Genomic DNA, 21,096 nt, shown 5'->3' on the forward strand with positions numbered 1-21,096 from the left:
TTATATATATATATATGTTGTAGTACATGACCTGCAGCTGCTGCAGAGGGCCTGTGTACTTGCTGGAGACAGCAGAGACAGAGAGCGTGACAGGGAGGAAAACACCCCCAGAGGGGTGTGATCATTCCAGGATCCCTTTCCCTCCCTTCGTCCAGCCTTTCAAGATTTTGAGCACGCAAACACATGTGCTGAGGGTTTTTCAAGCCCCAGGGGCTGGGATTTAAACTGTAGTCAGTCATGGGATCCAGCTCCATTAACCATGAGGTCATGGTGCCAATCAACTAATATGCTTTTCAAAAAAAATAATAACTGTGGCCTGTAATGTACAGCAGTCTAATTGCTTAGGAATGATGAAGGAAATTAAAAGTGCTGGTTTCTTAAAAGATGGTCCACAAGTTGTGTATACCTTGACTCCAACTAAGAATAAAAGGTATCAATCAGCTTTTGTCGCATAGCTTTTTTTTTTGAAGAGGTTTATGCTATAGGGCGCGTGAGCTCGCCAGACAGACAGAGAGAGACAGAGAGACAGAAAGTGAGAAATCACCCCCCAGGGGGGATGGTCATGCCGCAATCCCTTCTCCTCCGTTCTCCTCTCGGGATCTTGGGCACGCACGCACACATGCCCTGCGTGACTTTTAAGCCACCGGGTCCCGGACGTGAACCGTGGTCGACTATGTGGGAGTCCAGCGACATAGCCATTACGCTAACTGCTGGTTCCCTGTCGCATAGCTTTTATATAGTTTTTGATAAAAGCACATGCTTAACTCAGCAAGTTGAAAGAATTCTGATCAAGATCTTCCTGTGCAAAAAATGTCAAAGTGGCTTACAGGACCAACTGGGAACAGAAGCAATGTTGAAAGAAATACTGGAGAATGGAGGAGATCTAACCAAAAATAAAGAGGAAAGGGTGTGCTGTAACTTAAACTAGACTGAAGTAAAATCTTACTTCTTTTTCCTAAGAAAATGGAGCCAAGCATTATTTCATATGGCCCTGCTTTCCACCCTGTGCTCCAACTCTCTCTGCCATGGCAGGACTGCGTGTCCTTTGCCCCGAGTTGACAGAGAACTGTTCTTTTGCGTCTAATTAAAACAGTCAGGGACATTACTGATTAAAGGTGGGGAAACAGAACTGTTTTCATTTTATTTCAAATTAGTTTGAGCTCACCCAAGATCAAAGGAAGTCCAGACCTGAGAAAACAAACAGAACACAAACAAGTAATTTGTTGACCTGATGCTATTTCCTGGAGGTAAAATTACTGTGACCCTTTGGAAGGCTGACTTGGCAGCCATGATTACTGCCAGAGGATATTCTACCCAAAAATCTTTCAGAGCTTCTTGTTTCCGAACATACATTTTGAAAACAAGATCGTAATAACACAAAGTCCATTCAGAATACTCTCAAAGACCCAAGCTTAAGTATATTTACATTGCACATATACATGAGTACACGAGTGCACGCATGCTCACACTGCCCTGTACGCAGCAATTTGCTTGCCTGGTACTTTTGATTGTGTATATCTTATCAGGGCACCCCTCTGCTGCCAGGAGCCAGCCACTCCGTACAACGTACCAGTACAGCTTTCTTTGGATTTGCTGTTATGTCTCTTTTCTTACCATATTCAAAATATCATGCTGTTTTTGTTCTAAAATCCATTATTTTTATGATGTTTTCTTTTCTTTTTTCTTTTTTTCTTATTTTCCAGAGCAGTGATGAAAATCTAATCATCTAAAGTCCTAAACTACTTCTCCTTCAACCCCATGTGCTGGATAGAAAGAAAAATTAAATTAGAGGATTGAAGAGAGTGTAAATGTCAACATTTTGGGTTTAGGGTTATTGTGAAAGTTTGGGCTAAAAGAATAGGCAGAAGCAAACATGTACTTTATAACATGCATATGTTTCTCCTCAGTTCAAAATACAGCCACGTATACCACAGCATACAGACATTTCTCATGCGGTACACAATAATTTTGAAACTGAATGTTTAGTGGTTAAGATATATGACTATAAGAAGTAACCAATATAAATTTTTTTTGAAGAGGTTTTTGCTATAGGGCGCATGTGCTCGCCAGCCAGACAGAGAGAGACAGAGAGACAGAAAGAGAGAAATCACCCACCAGGGGGGAGGGCCACGCCACAATCCCTTCTCCTCCATTCTCCTCTCGGGATCTTGGGCACGCACGCACACGCGCCTGGCGTGACTTTTAAGCCACCGGGGCCAGGACGCAAACCACGGTCGACTACATGGGAGTCCAGCAACATAGCCATTATACTAACTGCTGGTCCCAGAAGTAATCAATATTTATACTGAAATGTAGAATGTAAATATGAAGATGAAGTCAGTGCCTTCTCACCAACTCTTTGGTTGCTATAGTGGGCAGAGCCAAAGTCTACTTCCGAGTTTAATGAGAAAGGACAATCCACTTGAGGGTACTTCACAATATTCATAGAAAAATGGAATTAAAGTATGCATTTATTTTGGTGTAAAACATTTTTGAAATGCATGCATTATTTTTCATCATATGACTTTTACATGAACTTTTTTGAAGCAGGTTAACTTAGATCTAAATAAGTTTAAGTAGCATAGTTCAAGAGACAAACTTTTGTAGTATAATATGGGCCCAATAAATATGAACAGAGATATTTAGAATTAGCTATTACAGAAGATGTTTGAATTCCTTGGTGAATTCTTAAATCTTTTGTGTTTAGTAGTGACAAAAATAGTTTTCCTAATGGATAATTACTGTTGATGTTAACAAGCTCAATACATATTTAATGCTATGGATTTTATATCTCCTTTACTCCATATAAATAGATAAAAGAGAATGAGAAGACTAAAAGAAGCTAAATGGCACTCTACCCAAATTCAACAGAGCTGTTTAAAAGATATATATATTATGACTAAAGTGTGACTTATTTTTTACATCTCATAATTATTCAAGAAATGGAGTACAACTTTAAATTTACATTTTCTTTAGCATATTTAAAGTTGATGCTTCTTATAGTTTCATTTTTTTCCTGTTTTTTTTTTAAATCCAGATAATTTTGCAAAAATTAATTATTCTTTTTTTTTCCCTTTTTATTTTATTTTTTGCTGAGGGTTCTACAGAATGGTTTTTAAGGCATGTATACAAATAACCAAACCAAGGACATAGCCATATTTATCTTCAGTATTGAACATACTGTCCACCTTTGTTAATAGTTCTACTGGGTTAAATATGTATTACCTTGACCATATTTTCCCTCTGCTATGACACATCACCCTGTAGCTTCTCCCCCTTATTTGCACACATTTTTGTATCTATAATAAATTCTCTCATGCAACCCCCAGACCCTTCCCCAAGCAACTCCTGGCATCCACCATTACTGTCTCTATTTCTCAGTTTTGGACTCCTTTAGTTTTGGTCATAGAATGCAGACATTTGGTATATGTTAAGTGAGCACATACAGTATTTATCCTTCATAGTTTGATATATTTTTCTTAGTGTAAGATCTAGGTTCATCCATTTTGTGTCAAATGACAAGATTTTTCTTTGTTCTTTATGGCCGAAGAGTATTCAGATGAATGGACTGGAAAATTATGGTGCATATTTTTTCTGGATTTTAAAGAAAGCATAAAACATAACACAGGGACTATGAAGTCACACAGTGCTAATGCGACTACACACAAGTGGGAGAAGTTTTGGGTTCACAATCAGGATCTCTCTGAGCTGGTCCGGCTTGCATGTACATGTGTGCTTGTGATCCAAACTGGCTGAGACTCGAGAAGATTGTGATATGAAAGGGTGCCTGTCCCTCTGCCTCTTTTTCTCATGAAAGACATAAATAAATAAACTTAAAAACAAATGACTCAATGTATATAAATTTTCACTGTTTTCCTTCATTTGTTCCAAAACCTCTGAGCTAAATAACAGGTGTGTCAGGAGCAGCAGGTGGGATGGTGGTTAAGACACTGGACTCCTACGTGGGTGACCATGGTTTGAGTTCTGAACCCAGTGACTTGAAAATCACACTGGGCACAAGTGCTTATGTGCCCAAAGAAGGATGGAAGAGAAGGGATTGTGGGGAGGGGCATACTCCCTGGGGGAAATGATTTCTCACTTTTCCTATCTTTGTCTTTCTTTTTCTCTTCAGCAAGTGAGTATATCCTATAGAAAAAAACCTGATATGTACATATATATTGTATATATAACAGATATGTCATTGTTTACGGTAGCCCTTAATCAGTATGGAGGTTTACTAAGTAAAGCAAAACACCTAAATAAAGTGAAATACCAAAGATTTGTGATTTTTTTTTTTGAGAGGTTTTTGCTATAGGGCATGTGCACTTGCCAGAAAGACAGAGAGAGACAGAGAGACAGAAAGCAATAAATCACCTGCCAGAGGGGATGGCCATGCTGCAATCTCTTCTCCCCCAGTCTCCTCTCAGGACCCTGGGCATGCATGCACATGTGCCCGGCATGAGTTTAAGCCACTGGATCTGGGACTTGAACAGTGGCTGACTACATGGGAGTCCAGCAACATAGCCATTACATCAACTGCTGGTCCCAACTTGTGGTATTATATATATATATATATAAATATTATATATATATATGTCAAAATGTGTGTTTGCTGACCAGAGAGAGGCAAAGAGAAGGAAAGTGATAAATCACTCCCCCTGCGGGCATGGTCTCACCTCAATCTTTTCTCTTCCACTCTCCTCTCAGCATTTTGGGCATGCAGGCACATGCACTAAACATGATTCCCAAACTGCCAGGTCCTGTACCCAAATCTCAGACAGCCACATGGGAATCCAGGGCTTTAAGCATCATGTCACCTGCTGACCCCTGCACGTTCTTCTTTTATAAAAATTACAACGTTTCTTATTATTAACAATATTTGAAGGTTAACAAATTCTACATGTATTCAGAGGACAAGGAGCTGCTATGTCATTGTATGAATTTACAATTGCTGATATAACAGATTACTACATACTTAGTAACTTAGACGACACAAATATATTATCAGACACCCAACATAGGTTTTACTGGGCTCAAATCAAGGCGTTGACAGGCTATATTTTTTTCGGTAGGTTCTAGAAGAATTTGTTCCATCAATCTGGATATTGGCAGAGTTCAGTTTCTTACTGGTGTAGGAAAGGTTCCCAGCTCTTTGCTGGTTCTCTGATGAGGGGTCACTCAAACTTCCAGAGACCACCCATGTTCTTTGACTTCTGGCCCTCTTTTTAAACCTTCAGAGCCAGCAACATCAAATTTCCTCATTCTCACTCTTTGAAATACTTCTCCTTTCTCCTCTGTCTCACTGGCTTAATCAGGGCTTAATCAGGAGAAAGTTTCCCTGCTCTTAAGGAATTATGTCTTTAGATTATGCCCACGCAGATAATCTAGTATAATGTCCCATTCCATGTACTTAATTTCACCCACAATGTCCATTTTTTGCATATATGACAATAAAATAATAGGTTTTAGTGAGTTAAGACATCAGTAACTTCAGGGAGTCATTATTCTAAATCGAGCTGTTTAATTTTGCTAAATTTCTTTTCTTCTTCTTTTTTTTTCCTTTGGGAGTATGAGCTAAGCAGAGAGAGAGAATAAGAAAGTGAGAAATCACCTCCTAGGAGAGATTGCCACACTCTAATTCCTTCCCCATTCTCCTCCTGGGATTTTGGGTACACACACGCCGGTTGTGATTTCCAAGGTGCCGGGTCGTGAACTTAAACTATGGTTGGCCATGTAGGAGCCCTTTGCTTTAATGATCACACCACCTGCTGGCCCACAATTTTACTAAATTTCTGAGGGGGGAGAAGGTTGATTTAATTAGAATATAAAACTACTGTGGAAAATACTGCTGGTTAGAGGTTGACCTTATAATGTAGCAACACTGATGCATTAAAGTCTCACAAATTTCTCAATTTTTTTCTGGGCAAGGAGCTATATAAAAGTTATTTATGAAGAATGATGGTACCAAACAATATTTAGGGAAGAAGTAATTTGCACAATATTCAGTTTAAACTGTGACAGGAAGATTTCTTTTATTGTAATTCTTTTAAAAATTTGTCTGCATGCACTTATTAGCTATTTTAGACTGGATCTACAAAGAAAAACAATGTTCGATAATAAACAGATGTCCAAGAGCTATTAAGGGTTATTACAAGTGAATGTAGACTCTCAGACTTCTTGGAATTGTTTATTTCTTCAATTTCGATTCACTTGCATTCATGACAAACTACATAATTTGATGATTAAATTCACAAAATTTTTGAAACTATTTTTCATTTACTTCTTCATAGCACTGAGTATATATGAAAAAAAATATTGTCACCAAGTAGGCAGATAAATTACTTACCAAGAAAAACAAAACAAAACAAAACACATCTTTAAAAATTTAGAGCCATTGTAATGTTTTGTGTTTTTTTGTTTTGTTTTGTTTTGTTTTAAACTTGTTAGAGGATGCATGTGTTCACCAAAGAGGGGGGGGAGTGAGAGAGAGAAAGTGAGAAAGCATTCCCCTTGGGGGATTTTCTACTGCAATCTCTTCTCTAGTTCTCCTTTTGGGATTTTGAGCATGCACAGTCAGCATATTTTTTAAGGTGCTGGGTTGGAATTCAAACAATGCTGTCGGTCATAGGGAATCCACTGCCTTAAATCATCATGTCACCAGTTGGCTCCACTGCAAAGTTTTGCTAAAAAAAAAAAAGTTTAAATTTCTACCATTTATTTTTGAAACATCTTGAGAATATGCAGTATGATGTGTATTTGGCTGAATTCTAAGTGTAGAGTACAAATAAGGTAAGAGTAGGCACATACTGTGAATTGATATTTTTCTTTCTTTATTTCCCCCAAAATTATAGAAGTTTTTAACATTAAACATTTTAGAATGTAATGAGGAAGACTGATATAAAGACAATGTAAATGCTGCCAAGATTTCTAACTTAGAAAATTATAAATGATGGGACCAGCAGTTAGTTTAATGGCTATGTCGCTGAACTCCCACGTAGGCAACAGCGGTTTGAGTCCCGGACCCGGTGGCTTAGAACTCATGCTGGGCGTATGTGCGTGCATGCTCAAGATCCCGACAGGAGAATGGAGGAGAAGGGATTGTGGCATGGCCATTCCCCCTGGGGCATGATTTCTTGCTTTCTGTCTCTCTCTCTCTCTGTCTGGCGAGCGCATGTGCCCTGTAGCAAGTTGGCGAGCGCATGTGCCCTGTATCAAAACCCTCCCCAAAAAAAAAAAAAAAAAAAGAAAATTATAAACGATAACATTAAACAATGAATAAACTATAAAAGAACATAAACATAAAATATAAAATATATAATCACACAGCTTTCCAAATGCAGCAGAAAAAGTAACTAATCTGTCTGAGAGAGTCTTGTCCAGCTTCTCCAAGGACTGGCATTTTAGTCATTGCTATAAATTCAGGATAAGAGAAGATAATATGTCTGTAAAACATGAGAGTACTGAAAACATCAGAAAACAAAATGTTTCAGAAATTGTACATATGACAGAAATGAAATAATCAATATAAAGATTAGTGTATGTATTTGAAGAAATGTGACATAATAAGTAGTACAAACTTGAAGTATTTGAATATGAAAGGGAGAGAAATATTCTCTTCTCAATTAATATAAGAAATAATACACAAATGATTGAATATTCAGAGATAATAAAAGAAAGTGAAAACATAAAGTGATCCAGACATTGAAGAAAATTTCTAAGAACTGAAGAACAGGTAAAAGTGTCATATTAAAAGGGTCCATGGCAAGCCAGTACAACAGTTATAAATTGGAGCATACTGAGTAATGATTCTTGAAGTTCCAGAACTTGAGAAAATAGGAGAGTCTCAAGAACAAACAAGTGTAAGGTTAACCAATACCATTAACATTTTTACTGAAGCAGTGAATATAGAATAATGACTTCTAACAACTAGAGGAATTTTATTTCCAATTTATAATTCTATAACTTCCAAAGTCTTACCAAAAATAAAGGTAGAATGAAGACATTAAAGGTAATTACACACTCTTCAAAGTAAAAGTAAGTAGTTAATGCTAGGTTTATCTAATATGTGACTCATGGAGATGTTAAAGGTGGTTAGCCTGAGAAAGCCTTCATTTTCCTGCTTTGGCTTCCAAAAGCAAACTGTGACCTCACTTAGAAGGTTGCTTCCTTTGTGAGTTGCTAAGTTACAACCAATCACAGCTAGGCTTCAGTAGATCACAGACATCCCCCCTTTAAACTATGTTAACCCAGACAAATTTGAAGATGTAATCAACTCAATTATTTCTCTAACTCATTCCCTCACTTCGATGTTTGTACGTCACTTTTCCATTCTGTAATATAAGTATATTCAATCACAGGGCTACTCAGATCCCTTGGAGGCTATATGGAGGGTCACTGACTGGAATTGTATTTTTGCTCAATTAAACTCTAGTCAGTAAATTATCTGAAGATTCCTTTTTTTTTTTTCTTCTTTTTTTTACTTTTTTTTAAAGAGATTTTTACTATAGGGCATGTATGCTCACAGAAGATACAAAGAGAAATAGAGAAAGTGAGAAATCACCTCCTGGGGAGATGGCCACACCTCAATCCCTTCTTTCTTCTTCTCTTGGGATTTTTGGGCATACACACATGCATGTCCATAGCATGAGTTTCAAGTTGCCGGGTCTAGGACTTGAACTGTAGTTCACCATTTGGGAGTTCAGTGCCTTAGTCATTATCCCACCTGCTGGCCCCTGAATTTGTTCTTTTAACAGAAGTAAATATCAACATAATTAGTTAATATGGTTGAATGAGATAAAAGAAGATGGGATGAGTAGAGATACAGATTTTAAAAAACAAAAACAAAAACAATAATCTAGTCATCTAGGAACCAGCGGATGGCATAATGGTTAGGTTGCTGGACTCACAGAGTTGACTGTGGTTCTAGTCCTGGACCTGGTGATTTAAAACTCATGCTGGGCACGTGTGCATGTGTGCCCAAGATCCTGAGAGGAGAATGGAGGAGAAGGGACTGCAATGTGGCTACCCCCTCAGGGGGAGTTTTGGCTCCCCCCGCGGGGGGAGTTTTCTCACTGTCTAGCTCTCTGTGTCTCTCTGTCTCTCTAGCCAGTGCATGTGCCTTATAGCAAAAATATCTTTAAAAAAAAAAAAAAAGCTAGCCATCTGGATTTATTTGACCTTAAGTCATATGCATATTTGCAGACAAATGCTAAATGCAACAATAAAAAGTAAGATTGTATGCATGTTTAAGAGACAAAGTGACAGAGACAGAGAAAGACCTTTGATGTAAAGGTTAAAAGACAAGAGTTCCAAAGAATGATAGATGGTCAGACTGCAAAATTCAGAGGCTCAATCAAGAAGGAATCAAATAGACTCTGAGCCCAAGGGCACTAGCTAGAAAATCACCATATGTTGGTAGTCTCATGCTTTATTTTATCAACTGTTATCAATGAAACTCAGTGGTATCTAGCCATCTCCTTTGATGGGGAGAAGGCATTATCTTCAACCAGATATTTTTCCTGTTAAGTTCAAGCTTTTTATTATTATTATTTTATTCATATACCTTTATTTTAAGACAGAATCTTTCCATGGTGCCATTTTCCTGCTTCAGTATCCCAAGTAGCTTAAGACTACAGGTATGTACCACCATGCCAGGCTTTTAGGGTGGGCCAAGAATCAAAGCAGGCCTTGCACGTGACAGCCTGCTGAGTAGCAGCATTACCCAGTATATAGTATCACAACTGGCCCAAGTTAAAAACTTTTGACCTTTAAAATTCGATTCCTTTACAGCTAAAGCATAATTTTTCATCTCAAATAGCAGTGACAAGGTCTATGGATATATCAAAAGCTGAAAAGCCCCACTTACCTAATACAGTTGACCTGAATGATAATAATATTTCTAAATACTAATAATAATATTTAGGAGAAATAATTAATGAAAAAAATATAATTCTCCATTGTTTTTCTGTAACAGACAAAAGAAATGCTGCATTTTAGATTTCTGGTTTCCTAAACTGACATCTTGGCATGTCTTCTAGAATTTACTCAAAGTGTAGTCACACTGAATAAATAGCTTTTCCAGTTCCACAGACATAGAACACATCTGAAGAATATTTCATTTATGAAAATATCAAAGTCTGCTAGGGCTCCATGCCAAAAATCTTATGTATGACCTTTCAGAGCTTCTCAGAAATGAAATAATTCCCTTCGCCCTGCCTTTGCTGCATGTACTTGACGCTTGCCTGGTGCTTTTCTGTGGAGAGACATGCAATATTATAGAGCAGTATTTTTTTTTTCTTTTCCTCTTGCCTACACTATTGAAGAAAATAAGTAAGGCTTAATAGTTACTTTCAGCAACTCATTATCCTCATGGACCAGCTTGTTATCTAGCAGCTGGACATCCTCCATGTCCCAATTGTCATGTGATTACAGTTTTATATGCTCCTAAAAACAGGAGGCCACCTCAAATGAATTTTCGAATTTGCAAACTTTTTGTATTTGTCACTTTTAAGAATTTTCTTTTTGCTCACTACCATAAAGATTCTAAACGAAAATCTCCATACTATTGCATTATGTACTGCAGTATTATTTCGAAGGTAGGTATTATGTAATTAGTACAACGAGAGTAAACACTTTAGCAGTGTAGAGCAAGGGTAAGTAAACTTCTGAGTATCTCCAGATTATATATATAAAAGCTCCTCAGGCTACATATTTACTTTCACAATTTTAAGAGTGAATCAGACCAGATATTTTTCTCTTTACTGATTTGTTTACAATGAGAGAAGTTATGTTGGATAAAAAAAATACTAGTGCAAATTCTAGGAAACTGCAGAAACACAGAATTATTTTAACAGTTATGAGATAGAAAGTTATAATTGGGAGGTTAAATAAAACATTTGCAGCAATTACTATATAGACTAGCATCATGCACATATAGTTTAGAACATGCTTCTCCTGTGGTTAATTCCTGCATTTGTTGATAAGATATTAATAAAATACAACATGTTAAAAAGTAAACATGATATTTTCAATCATCCAGAAATATTCCCTAAAGAAAATTCCCTAAAGAATATTTAGATCTACAAGTAGAGTTACTTTATTGTTTGCTAGCCTTCAGTTTCCCCATCTTTGGGTATGATAACTGTAACGGTCAAGCCAAAACTCATCTCACAGCCTCGTAGTCAGGATAAAATAGGGTAATTGATGTAATTCTCTTACTATAGTGCCTGGCATTATTTCAACCCTTACTGTAAGGCAGGGATTTGTCATTATAGTCATTGACAATAAATGTACATTCAAACTCTCACTAGTTGTACAATTAAGCCACAATTTTCTCATATACAATATGAGAAGGAAAACATATATTTTAGGTGCAAATTTAAGAATTTTAGAGAAAACAATGTGCTTACAGTAATCCCAAGTTATAACTCTTAATGTTAAATATGTTATAAAATATATTATCCTTGTTATGCTTTGATAATACATCTTTTTCTTTTTGGAGAGGTTTTTGCTATAAGGCGTGTGCACTCGCCAGAAAAACGGAGAGACACAGAGACAGAAAGCAGGAAATCACCCCCTGGGAGGATGGCAACACCACAGTCCCTTCTCTTCCATTCTCTTCTTGGGCTCTTGGGCATGCATGCACACACGCCCGGTGTGAGTTTAAGGCACTGGATCTGGGACTCAAATCACAGTCGACTACATGGGAGTCCAGTGACATAGCCATTATGCTAACTGCTGGTGCCAATAATTCATCTTTGACATTGTTAGGGAAACAGAACTCTGTTCTCTGATAAGCCATGGAACTAAGATTAGTGAATTAAAAAAAAAAAGTATTTTAGTGCAAGGTAGATTTCCTGAAAATTAAATCTTATAAAGAAACCCCTATTAATAATTAACATATACAGGGACCAGCAGATGGCATGATGGTTACATTGCTGGATTCCCATATCGTCAACAGCAGATCAAGTCCCAGACCCAGTGGCTTCAAACTCATGCTCAGCATGTGTACATGCATGCCCCAAATCTCAAGAGGCAAATGCAGGAGAAGGCATTGTGACCGTCTCCCCTTTGGTTGATTTCTTGCTTTCTATCTCTGTCTCTCTCTGTGTCTCCAGCGAGTGCATGCACCTTATAGCGAAAGTCTCTCTAAATACTAATAATATAATAATAATTAGCATATGTACTCACTCTATCACATATAGTTTCCAACATTTACTATGGACCAGTGATCTAGAAATTACATAAAAGGGGTAGCCTAAGTGGAGGTGCTGTGGTCATAGTTGGGTGTTTCTCTTGTTCATCTTTGTCCTTTTGCAGTTTGGTCCCCTTGGGACACTTTGATTGGCAGTCTAGGTTTCTGTGAAAATGTCTTTTGAACAGCAGTACTTACTAGCTGCATTTTCAGTGTTTCCCACAAAATTAATAACTACCCTTGTGGTTTGTGCATATTTGTTCTTAACATTCGCTGTACCTTCTATATATTAATTCCTTGGATTTTTCTTAGTAATTCACTTATTTTCATTTTACAAATGGGTAAGTTAAAGCACAATTTATATAATTTTCTCAGTATTATTCGAGTTGTGAGTAGTAAAAACATGATTTAAACCTTTGTGACATGGGTAAAATTGTTAAAAAATAGAAAGAATGGGAAGTATCAATATAGTTCTATAATCTTAGCTTATAAAGAGCTTTAAAATACTTACCTTATTACTTATCTAATTCTTGGATAACTTTTTTAAAAAGCTCTTCAACAAGTCATTTTACCATTTTTGAACACTTTTTTTTTTTTTTTTGAGAAGTTTTTGCTATAGGATGCATGCATTCACCAGAAAGAGAGAGACAGACAGAAAGCGAGAAATCAAACCCCAGGGGAATGGCCACGCTGCAATCCCTTCTCCTCCATTCTCCTCTCGGGATCTTGGGCACACATGCACATGCACCTGGTGTGAGTTTAAGCCACTGGGTCCAGGACTTGAACCGCGGTCAACTACTTGGAGTTCAGCAACATTGCCATTATGCGAACTGTTGGTCCCAATTTTTGAACACTTCTAATGTCTGGGAATTTACTGCTATTTGAAGCCGTCCTCATTGAATTTCTCATTTCTAGGTTTTCTCTAGTTTTTAGAATTTTGTCAATAACTTCAGTTCATGTGACTTTGATCAGCAGGATCCCTAAGCCTATAGAGAATAAATATAATGTATTTTCACATAACACTTCTTCACATATTTGAAGATACTTGGCCTTCCCCAAGTAGAAGTATAGTATAACACCCTCAGTTCTTTGAACTGTACTTTATAACTTGCATCAAATTTCCTTTAACCCCTCTGATCTCTTATTTCTGAACATGATTTGGAAAACCTACACCTCCTTGAGGTGTTGCAGCCAGAACTAATATTTCTAACATATTAGGTGGAAAGGTGAATGGACTATCAATTCCCATTAGATTTATTATTTTTTCTAAAAAGCCAGACTGTATTATTAATATTATATTAACATTCTTCTCAACTATGAGTATTGAGGTTCTTTAATCTATTCTGCTACTTATTTTTATCATTCCCCACTTGTACCTTTGAAAGGAGTTTTGAAGATCCAGGTGCCTCTATGTAATTTCCTCTTGTCAAAATCATTCTAATGCTCTAGCCTGCCATGAACTGTTGCATCCCAACTTGGCAATCTGACTAATACACACTTTCTTATGATTTATGGTTATCAATATATGGAATAAATATTTACACTAGCTCTTCCTCTACGTTTGGGAGAAGAACTCCTGAGCAGTACCTAACTGACTTCTTTATACTATCCTTCTATTAAATACTCTTGAGCACTTTCACTTCCTGTTGCATAAATACTTTTCACCCAATGACTCCGAGTTGAGCAGAGTGCCATTCACAGAGGATATGCCTGAACAAGATAATATGTTTGTTCTTCCAACAGGAAGTGTATACCCTAGCTTCCATAGCTTTTAACAAATGTTCTTCCAGATATAAGTAAATTTCTTAATAATTAATGTCTGTATAGTAGTAAATTGGGTACTAGTTTACTAATTGCAGCATAATTCATTCTGAATTCTCTGTCATAGCACTCAAAATATGAGACATTGTCAAGTACCTTATTAAGGTTTCTAATCAAGGTATCTTTCACATTTTTGCTGACTTAAAGGCCCTTTTATAAAAAAATAAGATTAGTTTTATCTTAGAGGGTTTATACTTACGGTACTTAATCTGAGTCTGTCTTTTACTAAGGCACTTCTGCTTTTATTTAGTACTAGGTAATAGTTCATCTTTCAGCCAGGTAAGTATGGCAGCATCACCCTTTGGTCTGGAACATAACTAAAAAGTTTACTTGCTTGGTTGTAACATCGTTTTGTTTTGTGTGTAAACTGATGATTTCAGCGTTTTAACTTTCTTGACATCTACGTACACTTGCATGGGACATCCTAATTAATTGTTGAAGAACATGAGAGCTAATTATGTGGACAAAATTTCTTTTTTTTTTTTTTGAAAAGGTTTTTGCTTTAGGGCACGTGCACTTGCCAGAAAGAGAGAGAGAGAGACAGAAAGGAAAAAATGCCATGCCTCAATCCCTTCTCCTGTATTCTCCTCTCAGGATCTTGGAGACACATACACACGCACCTGACCTGAGTTTAAGCCACCGTGTCCGGGACTCGAACTGCGCTCGACTACATGGGAGTCCAGCAACATAGCCATTATGCCAACTGTTGGTCCCGTGTAGGCAAAATTTATTTGGGACATCTCTTAACTTTGTATTTAAAAAAGTAATCTGCATATAGTTTATCAAGAAATTTTAATTCACATTACTCAACACCAGTACATGTCCTTCAGTATTTTACATTTTGAAATGTATTATTTATCAGACATTAAGAATGGAGAAAGAAAATATGAACAAGGAAGAAAACTCAGAAGTTTCTTTGTATGAATGTGTTATACCTGAAGATAATGTACAATTGCAAAGTCTAAATATTCAAAATAAACGTGGGTGTGATCCCATATTTTTCTCACCAGCTAAGATAACTTTTAAGCATAAATAGAGCATTAAGACATTTGAAAACATGAAAGAACCAAAGAATTTATGGAATATGAAACTTATAACTAAGAATTCAAGTGTAGAAGTTCTTATAAACCAGGACCAGCAGATGATGCAATGGCTATGTCACTGGACTCCCAGGTAGTCGACGGCATTCAAGTCCTGGACCCACTAGGCTTAAACTCATGCCGGATGCATGTGCGTGTGTGCCCGAGATTCAGAGAGGAGAATGGAGGAGAAGGTATTGCGGCATGGCCAAACCCCTTAGGGGGTGATCTCTCGCTTTCTGTCTCTCTGTCTCTTTCCGTCTTTCTACAGGGTGGCCAGCACACACACCCTGTAGAAAAAAACTTCTTCTTCTTCAAAAAAAAAAGAAACTCTTATGAACCACTTCCAATGAATATCTATTCCCCATAAAGACAGAACTAAACATGCCTATAGACTATCACAAAAACAAAACAAAACCCCTAAATAGCATAGGATGCATCTTACACTTGTCGGGATGTACGCAGAGACGAAATTGAAATATGCTACCTGCTAATACATTTTTTGTTTATAGCATGGAGTTAGCAGATTTCTTTGAATGGAAACCTATAGCTAAAACTATTGACTTATATCTTTTAATCTCATGAATAAAATATCTCCTGAATGTTATATTATTTTTAAATATACAATAACACAATGGTAAGAAAACATTTATTTGAGCTCCAATATTTTTATGTTTCATTTTTGATACTGTTATTCTCATAAGTAAAATTAGGTTCAATTATTATACCATAATCATTGTTTTAATTATGAGGCTGGCTAGTGGCAAGGTGGTTGAAGAACTGGACTCCCACATGGCTGACTATGGTTTAAGTCCTGGACCTGGTTGCTAGCTTTCTTACTTTCCCTCTTTCTCTGTCTCTGGTCAAATTTAAAAAAAAGCAATAATAAAAGTAAAATTAAATAAATAATCCTGAAAAAATAGTTTTAATTGTATGATCTCAATTTATTAAAAATGTTTCTTCCTATTTTTAAATATATTTTTATATATGCATAAAGGAATATCTGAAATGGAGTCACTCAGTTAATACTATTAACATTTTGTGGAAGGATTTAGAATGATTGATATATTTCCTTTTTTTGCAATTTTATGAATTTCTGTGGTTATTTAAAATCAATTAATACAGTGTAACTGAAATAATAAAGTAGTATCTATGTTTTTAAAAATAACTGGAAGGGAAGCAGATGGCATAATGTTTACATGGCTGGACTCCCACATAGCCGACCATGGTTCAAGTCCCAGACCCTGTAGCTTAAACTCATGCCAGGCACAAATGTGTGCATGCTCAAGATCCCAAGAGGAGAACGGAGGAGCAAGGGTTGTGGTGTGTCCATCCTCCCTGGGGAGTGATTACTTGCCTTCTATCTCTCTGTCTCTCTATGTCTTTCTGGAGAGTGCATGTGCCCTATAGAAAAAAGCTCTTAAATAAAATAAAATAAAATAACTGGAGGCAACTATCATTAGATACTTCTTTTTGCCAAGTCTTTGTGTTGGGAATACAGATGTGTTGTGTTTCTTATTTTGCCTTCTGACCTTAATCTTTTCCTTGCCTTACATCCTTGCTTTAAGGTATAAGTTTCCTCTCTGATTTCTGGTTACTTACTGGGTTCTGCCAATGGGAAGTACTGGTAGGGGAACTGTAGGAGAAATGTAAAAGTGAAGGTTGGAGTATTTATTCCCCATTCCCTGTATGTTTGGTGTCATTTTCTGTCAGTGATCGGTCCCTCAATGACGACAGTTTCAATCTGGGAAAGCCCTCATTGGTTGTAGTATTCTTCACATCCAGTAGTCATATTACCTCCTTTACCTTTCAGGGTTAGAAAAATAGTAATGTCTTCCCAATGTTGCCAATTTCTAAGTGCTTCATCATCCACTGGCCATGCTTTTTCTTTAGTAAAAGTTTCAGGAAAATCCGAGGTGGATTCTATTTATAGAAGGGCTGATGGAATAAATTATAAATGACAGTTTGTTTAATATATTCTGCAATTCTTAGTTTTCTTTATTAAGATTTTTGTCATAGGGTGTGTGCATTCACCAGAGAAAGAAAGAAAGAGAGAAAGAAAGTGAGAAATCACCTTCCAGTGGGTATTGTCACACCATAGCCCCTTCTCTTTCATTCTCCTGTTGGTTTTATGGGCATGCATGCACATGGGCCTGGCATATTTTTCAAGCTGTGAGGTCCAGGATTGAACCAGGGAATTGACTATATGGGATCTGGTGTGTTAACCACCACATAGTCTGCAGGACCCTGATATTCTGTATTATTATTATTATTTTTTAGATTGTTGCTATAGAGTGAGAGAGAGAGACACCAGAGAGAGACAGAGATAGAAAGAGGGAAAATGAGAATTCATCCCCCCAAGGGAGGCAAGTCCTGCCACAATTCCTTCTCCTCCATGATCCTCTTGGGATTTTAGTCACACATGTACATATTCCCAGCATGATTTTTAAACCACAGGGTCTGAGATTGGCCTCAGTGGGCCATGTGACAGTCCAGTGCCTTAAACACCATGGCACCTGCTAGGCCCCCAAATATTCTTAATTTTAAGAGAATTACTTAAATTGTTTGCATAAATTCATTATGACAGGCTATCAGTTTTTACACTAATATTAGAGTTGTATAAACAAGACTTACAATATGTTAAGAATTTTTTTCATATAGATGAATGTTGTAACATTTGACGAAACTCTTATTTACGTATTTTATTATAAAAATAGACAGGAGCTATTTATTGACTGAACCGATTTTTAAAGTACTATCACTGCTTACTATTTTGTTAGTAAGTATGTTATATGTTATATGTGAGACAAAGTTGGATAAATTATTTTCATGGCCAGTTTGGCACTCTCTTGTGTACAGAATCTGGCCACCTCGCCTACACAGAGCTACACATGGGTATTTCTCCTCAAGAAGAAAAACCTCTGCTATGGGGGCATTTCATTAATGCTATACTGACTTTACATATATTGGAATATTGCAGATAAAAGTGCCAGAAAATGACACCGAATGGAACATATTCCACTCAGGAGGACTTTCGGCCAGCCCCCCCCCCCCCCCCCCCCCCGCACGCCCCTTTCCCCCCCCCCCCGCCAGCAAGCCCTTTTTCCCTTTACCCCTTCAAGTCTCTGAATTCAGCTGGGGTTTTAGGTAACTGCTGGGAAGTATTAAAACTCATTATTTGGTTGACCAGAATATTTGCCCTCTCTTATTTTCCAATAATGCTAGCTGAATGGTTTCTTTAATACTTTTAAAAGATGTGTGGCACTACAGCAGAGCAGAAGTAGGACAGGAATTATAGTTATCGTTTCAGATGAGGTGTGCTGAAAGAGGTCAGGATGACGCAGTTGGCAGCTTTCAGAACTTGCCTCTTTATTACTACCATCTGTGTCAACTTGGAGCCTCCATTACAGAGAGGACAAGAAAAATGAAGTTGTGGTTGTCTTAGGGAGTATTTTTTTTTTTTTTTTTTTTTCCACTGAGTGACCTGGTGTACACACCAAGCAGGTGAATGAAACTGAAAAATGCTTCAAGTTTTTGCTGTATATCACTGGCTTCTATCTGCATATGCAATTGTTATTCAAAATCTTTCCTCTATACACATTGTTTTCATAGATTTCTTTGGAGAAATAGCAATAGTGATGATAAGTTTCTTTATGGAAGCTAGTGAAATTTGCAATATAACATTTATACCAAATATATTATTATTGGCCAAAGAAAAACTGTGGCTCATTTTTATAACAAAGTATGTTGGCAAGAGAAATGAGCAAAGAACAAGTATTGTGCAGCAGTCTATATGGAGCACTTGGAATGCTAAACTCTTTGGAAGGAACCCGATTCATTTCAGGGAAGTTATGTAGGTCACAATCAACCACAAAATGAAGAAGGCAAAGAAAATGCTGAGAGTCAACTTTTAGGTTTTTCATGCTGGATTTATAAGCAAGTGATGTCATTTAAAGATTTTATTGTAGGGGCACACTGAAAAGCATCAAAAGCACATATAAGTCATAAGGATGAAAAAGCTAACCCGAGCAGTTTATTCTTAACAAAAATACACTGAAGCATTTTTAGGCAGAAAAACCAGTCTGAGACTTTTTCCATGCCTAGCACTAGACTACAGGAAGTACTATTTCATATGTGAGAAAGGTCCGGAATTTATTACCTGAAACACACTACTATATCAGCAGTTTGTTTATAAATACGTCAACTTAGTGTATGCGAACTTAGTTCACACATTCAATAAAAGGATACATGTCTTACCATAGAATATGAGCCAGTTAGTCACAATTAACATCTTTTATTGCTAATAAAAAGTTCTGAATAAAGAATGTTAAATATGAACTATTTGAACAAGTTTCACCTAAATAAGTAGTAGTGTCAGGATTCAAATGTGTAAATATACAAATTTTAATTGGTCTCTCTGAACACTTTATAAAGTTTTAGTGCTCTCAAACTGATTATAAAGTCTGATAAAGTGAGAATTCACTCACAGAAATATAATTTTTAAAAAAATTGTCCACTGTTGTACTAGAATATAAATTTTACAAGAGCAGAAATAAATACTAATAAGTATTTTTATTGAATTTAAGTTTAGGTTAAGATGAACTAATGTATGAAGAATTTAGTCAGATAACATCTAAATTATCAATAGATTCATCCCATCCATCAATTTTTATAATAGAGCCTTTTAGCTCATAGAGGTACAAATCTTACCTAAAATTGAAATTCCTTCTCACATACACTAATGTGTCCCAGAGAAATAAGGGAATGAGTTCAATTGAAGACAGCAAAGATGGGGGTGGGGAGTCATTGCTGTGCCCTGGTTGTCAAGACAGTAGGATCCCACATGACTATGTGGTTCGGGTCCTGGACCTGGCAGGCTGAAGTGCATGCATGTCCAAAATCCTGAAAAAAATGGAGAGACGGAGATGAAGGTTACTTTCTCCTCTCTTTTTCTCCCTGTCTCTCTCTGGCAATTGCACATACCCTCAAACAAACAAACAAACAAACAAAAATAGATATTCCCTAAGAAAAAATAAGAAATCTGGAAATAAATAAGAAAAAAAAAATCTTACAGGAAAGAAAAAAGTTTGAGGCTCCAGATACCCACTGTCTACTTGTGTCCACTTTCAACTCTATGCCTCCAGAAACCTTGATCATGCCTGTGAAATACTAATTAGATGAGTATACCAGGCATGCAGAACTGTCTCAGTTGAAATAAGATTTTCCAAAGGATGTTTGGCATTCTTGATGTCTTGGCAGCACTGAATGTTAAGTTGAATAAAAAAGTCACCAATTTGGGACCAGCAGTGATGTCATGGCTATGCTGCTGGACTCCTCTGTAGTCAAACACGGTTCAAGTCCTGGACCTGGTTACTTAAACTCATGCTGGGTGCATGTGTGTGTGTGAGTGCCCAAGATGCATGTGTGTGTGAGAGGAGAATGGAGGAGAAGGGATTGTGGCATGGCCATCCCTTCTGGGAGATGATTTCTCACTTTCTGTCTCTCTCTGTTTTTCCTGGTGAGTGCATGCGCCCTATAGCAAAAACCACTTAAAAAAAAAAAAAGTCACCAATTTATTAGATGGGTATAGTCCATTTTAGAAATCGGATGAGACCAGCAAAAATCTCAGTGCATTTGAGTCTGGTTAACTCTGCGCACTGAAAATTGACTAATCTGTAGCCTAGTTTCTTCAGCTCAAGACCAAGTCCATCAGATGACCTTCATGTACCTTAGAATGTCTGAGAAATCACAAAGCTGCCAAAAAATTTACTGTTTGTTCCAGCCAACACCTGACTAAAGAGTGTTGACCTTCATTTTCTTTTCTTGGAGTAATTCCCACCCCTACCCCCTGCCACCCCACCCCAAAGGGTACATTCACTCATTGGAGAGAAACTAAAGGGAGGGGTAATAAGAACACATTCTCATAGTTGCAGTGCAACCCTCTCCTTTTCTCCTGAGCTTTAGCTTAGCTGCTTAGCTGTAGTTGAGGTTTTCTAGTCATCA

This window comes from Tupaia chinensis, unplaced genomic scaffold (genome assembly GCF_000334495.1).
Source record: "Tupaia chinensis unplaced genomic scaffold, TupChi_1.0 Scaffold141724_1, whole genome shotgun sequence".
NCBI lineage: Eukaryota > Metazoa > Chordata > Mammalia > Scandentia > Tupaiidae > Tupaia > Tupaia belangeri.